At 38.1% G+C, this 5,204-nt stretch overlaps 1 pseudogene; it reads left to right on the top strand.

Moving 5' to 3' along the window:
- Positions 1-3,194: 3,194 nt before the first annotated feature.
- LOC109702749 (52 kDa repressor of the inhibitor of the protein kinase-like) lies at positions 3,195-4,923 on the top strand (annotated as a pseudogene).
- Positions 4,924-5,204: the final 281 nt, after the last annotated feature.

The raw sequence follows: 5,204 nt of genomic DNA, 5'->3' as shown, positions 1-5,204 counted from the left end.
GGTTCCACATACGAAAATCAATAAACAAAATAAACCACATTAACAGAAGCAAAGACAAAAACCCTTTGATCAGCAGAAATAGCCTTTAATAAGATCCAACACCATTTTATGATAAAAGCTCTAAGAAAACTAGGAATAGAAGGAAAATACCTCAATATTATAAAAGCTATATATGACAAACCTACAGCCAGCATTATACTTAACAGTGAAAAACTGAAACCATTCCCTCTAAAATCAGGAACCATTAGATTATTCAACATAGTACTGGAATTCCTAGCCAGAGCAATTAGGCAAGAAGAAGGAATAAAAGGAATACAAATAGGTAAAGAAACTGTCAAAATATCCCTATTTGCAGATGACATGATCCTATACCTTAAAGACCCAAAAAACTCTACTCCAAAACTCCTAGACACCATCAACAGTGATAGCAAGGTAGCAGGATATAAAATCGACATAGAAAGATCATTAGCATTTCTATACAATAATAATGAAAAAACTGAGAAAGAATATATGAAAACAATTCCATTTACAATAGACCAAATAAAATAAAATAAAATACCTAAGAGTAAACTTAACAAAAGATGTGAATGACCTCAACAAGGAAAACTATAAACTCCTGAAGAAAGAGATTGAGGCAGACTATAGAAAGTGGAGAGATCTCCCATGCTTATGGATTGTAGAATCAACATAGTAAAAATGGCTATATTCCCAAAAGCAATCTACATGTTTAATACAATTCCCATCAAAATCCCAATGACATTCATCAAAGAGATTGAAAAATCTACCATTAAATTCATTTAGAAACACAAGGGGCCACAAAAGCCAAGGGAATACTCAGCAAAAAGAACAATTTTGGAGGTATCACAATACCTGACTTCAAAGTATATTACAAAGCAACAGCAATAAAAACAGCTTGGTACTGGCACAAAAACAGACATGAAGACCAGTGGAACAGAATAGAGGACCAGAATATGAAGTCACAGAACTATAACCAACTGATCTTTGACAAAGGTACTAAAAAATACGATAGAGAAAAGACAGCCTCTTCAACAAAAACTGCTGGGAAAACTGGTTTTCCATCTGCAAAAAGCTGAAACTAGATCCATGCTTATCACCCTATACCAATATTAACTCAAAATGGGTCAAGGACCTTAATATCAGACCCCAAACTCTAAAGTTGGTACAGGAAAGAGTAGGAAATACTCTGGAATTAATAGGTATAGGTAAGAACTTTCTCAATGGAACCCCAGCAGCTCAGCAACTAAGAGATAGCATAGACTAATGGTACTTCATAAAACTAAAAAGCTTCTGCTCAACAAAAGAAATGGTCTTTAAACTGAAGAGATCACCCACAGAGTGGGAGAAAATATTTGCCAGCTACACATCACACAAAGGACTGATAACCAGAACATATAGGGACCATAACCAGAACATATAGGGAACTCAAAAAACTAAATTCTCCCAAAATTAATGAACCAATAAAGAAATGGGCAAGAGAACTAAACAGAACTTTCTCAAAAGAAGAAATTCAAATGGCCAAAATACACATGAAAAAATGCTCACCATCTCTAGCCATTAAGGAAATGCAAATCAAAACCACACTAAGATTGCCCCTCACCCCTGTTAGAATAGCCATTATTAGCAACACCACCAACAACAGGTGTTGGCAAGGATGTAGGGGAAAAGGAACCCTTATACACTGCTGGTGGGAATGCAAACTAGTACAACCACTCTGAAAAAAAATTTGGAGGCTTCTTAAAAATCTAAACATAGATCTGATCCAGCAATACCACTCTTGGGGATATACACAAAGGAATATGACACAGGTTACTCCAAAGGCACTTGCACACCCATGTTTATTGCAAGACTATTCACAATAGCCAAGTTATGGAAACAGCCAAGATGCCCCACTATTGATGAATGGATGAAGAAAATGTGGTATTTATACACAATGGAATTTTATGCAGCCATGAAGAAGAATGAAGTCTTATCATTTGCACGTAAATGGATGGAACTGGAGAACATCATCATGAGCAAGGTTAGCCTGGCCCAGAAAACCAAAAATCATATGTTCTCCCTCATATGCGGACTTTAGATCAAGGGCAAACACAACAAGGGAATTGGACTTTGATCACATGATGAGGTGAGAGCACACAAGTGAAGTATGAGGATAGGCAAGAAACCCAAAAAAAACCAAGATAGCATTCAATGTCCTCAATGCAAAAGAATTAATGCAGAAACTTTAAAGCGACACTGGCCAATAGGAGAAGGGGACCAAGAACTAGAGAAAAGGTTAGATCAAGAAGAATTAGCCTAGAAGGTAACACACTTGCACAGGAAATCAATGCGAGTCAACTCCCTGTATAGCTATCCTTATCTCAACTAGCAAAACCCTTGTTCCTTCCTATTATTATTTATACTCTCTCTTCAACAAAATTAGAGATAAGGCAAAATATTTTCTGCCTGGTAGCGAGGGGATGGGGGGAGAGGAAAGGGGGGGAAAGAAAGTGGGCAGGGGGAAGGTGGGAGAAATGACCCAAACATTGTATGCACATATGAATAAAAGAAATTTTAAAATGAAAGAAAAGAAAAAATAATCCCCTCCCTGGTCCAATGGGCAGACGGCTTGAGGAGGCAGGGAGGGGAGGGCTGGGTCAGCTGGCAGGTGGGCAACGATACTGAACTTCTGCAGAGCTCCCAACTGCGCACAGAAGAGCACACAGTCAGACCTGGCCTCCTTCAGGTTCCCAGGGGACCGGCCAGATACCAGAAGTGGGTGGAGAATTGTAGGAGAGCAGACTTAGAAGATAAAACACCTGATCAACTAAATAAACATTATCGACTATGTGACAAACACTTTGAAACCTCCATGATCTATACAACTAGTCCTTATAGGACAGTTCTTCAAGATAATGCAATACCAACAATATTTGATCTTACCAGTCATTTGAACAATCCACATAGTAGACACAGAAACAAATAAAAGAATTGAGTGAAGATGAAATCAGGACACTGAAACAGAAAAAAATTGATGAAACTTCTGAACAGGAACAAAAACATAAATAAACAAACACCAGCAGTGCTCAGAAACCCAGTGCAAAAAGAGCTGACCAGCAGGATGAAGACATTTTGCCTTTAACCCTTGAAGAGAAAGAAAACAAATACCTGAAGTCTTTATTTGAAATTTTGATTCTATGGAAAAACAAAACATACCTCTTGATGGGCATGAGGCTGATGAAATCCCAGAAGGTCTCTTTACTCTTGATAACTTTCAGGCACTGTTAAAATGCGGATAAATTCTGGTGAAGACCTGAGAAGGCGCTTTGAGACCACAGCAGTTAACACATTGTTCTGTTATAAAACACCACAGAAAGCAGATGCTAGAGATCTGTGAGAGCTGCATTTGGGAAGAAACCCTCAGGGAAGTGAGAGACTCACCCTTCTTTTCCATTATCACCAATGATGTGGTGGACATAGCAGAGGAAGAGCATCTACCCGTGTTGGTGAGATTTGTTGATGAATCCCATAACCTGAGAGAGGAATCTATGGGCTTCCTGCCTTATGAAGCTGATGCAGAAATTTTCACTGTGAAATTTCACACTATGATAACTGAGAAGTGGGGACTAAATATGGAGTATTGTCATTGTTTCCAGTGGAGTTTCTTCCAAAATGAAAGTTGTTGCTTCTAGACTTTTAGAGAAATATCCCCAAGCTATCTACACACTCTGCTCTTCCTGTGCCTTAAATATGTGGTTGGCCAAATCAGTCCCTGTGGTGGGAGTGTCCATCTCAGTAGGAACAATGGAGGAAGTTTGTTCTTTTTTCCTTCGGTCACCGCAACTGCTTTTAGAACATGACAATGTCATTTCTGTTCTTTTTCAGAATAGTGAAGAATGGGGTAAAGCTGGAGGAAATTTGCCATTCTCAGTGGACAGGCAGGCATGATGCTTTTGAAATTTTAGTGGACCTCCTGCAAGCACTTGTATTATGCTTAGATAGTATAAACAGTGACACAAATATTAGATGTAATAACTGTATAGCTGGCTGAGCATTTGTACTGTGCAGTGCAGTGACAGATTTTTATTTTATTGTTACCATTGTTCTTAAAAATGTCTTCTTTTACAAGAGCCTTTGGGAAAAATCTCCAGGGACACTTCTGCTGTTTTCTTTGCCATCAGTAGCTTGACTGCAGTGCTACATTCTCTCAATGAAGTGATGGAAAATATTGAAGTTTATCATGAGTTTTGGTTTGAGGAAGCCACAAATTTGGTAAATAAATGATACTCAGATGACACTTCCTGGGAAATTCCATAGGGCCCAGCAAGGTAACTTGGACTCTCAGCTAAGCTCTGAGAGTTACTATAAAGAAACTCTAAGTGTTCCAAGAGTGGAGCATGTTATTCAGGAACTTAAAAATATATTCTCAGAACAGCACCTCAAAGCTTTTAAATGATTTTCTCTGGTACCTTCAGTCATGGGACAGCTCAAATTCGACACATCAGAGGAACACCATGCTGACATGTACAGAAGTGATTTACCCAATCCTGACACACTCTCAGCTGAGCTTCATTGTTGGAGAATTAAGTGGAACCCAGAGGGAAAGATATAGAGCTTCCATCTACCATTTATGAAGCTCTCCATCTGCCTGTCATCAAGTTTTTCCCCAATGTGTATGCCTTGTTAAAAGTACTGTGTATTCTTCCTGTGATGAAGGTTGAGAATGAGCACTATGAAAATGGACGAAAGTGTCTCAAAGCATACTTGAGGAACACTTTGGCAGACCAAAGGTCAAGTAATTTGGCTTTGCTTAACATAAATTTTGATATAAACATGATCTGGATTTAATGGTGGACACATATCAAACTCTATACAACTAAGTCAGAGCTTCCTACAGATAATTCAGAAACCATTGAAAATACCTGAGACTTTTTAAATGAGCTTTGTCTTCTATGGAAGAAAAGCTATAAGATGTTGTGGGCCACTTAATCACTGAATATCTTTGCCTCTAGGCCTCCAGTTGAATATATTAACCATTGATGATCTGCTTATTTAAATGACCCATGTTTGAACACTCATGCTTTGAATACCTGTCTCTTTTTCCAAAAAATGTCGGGACAGACATTGAAGATGCTAATGAATGGGAAATTATAGAGAATAACTTCCCTAATCCAAAATTAAAAAGAAATAAAGACAAGAAAATAATA

This window comes from Castor canadensis, chromosome 2 (assembly GCF_047511655.1).
Source record: "Castor canadensis chromosome 2, mCasCan1.hap1v2, whole genome shotgun sequence".
NCBI classification, from domain to species: Eukaryota; Metazoa; Chordata; class Mammalia; order Rodentia; family Castoridae; genus Castor; species Castor canadensis.
This window is presented reverse-complemented; position numbering and strand designations above follow the sequence as displayed.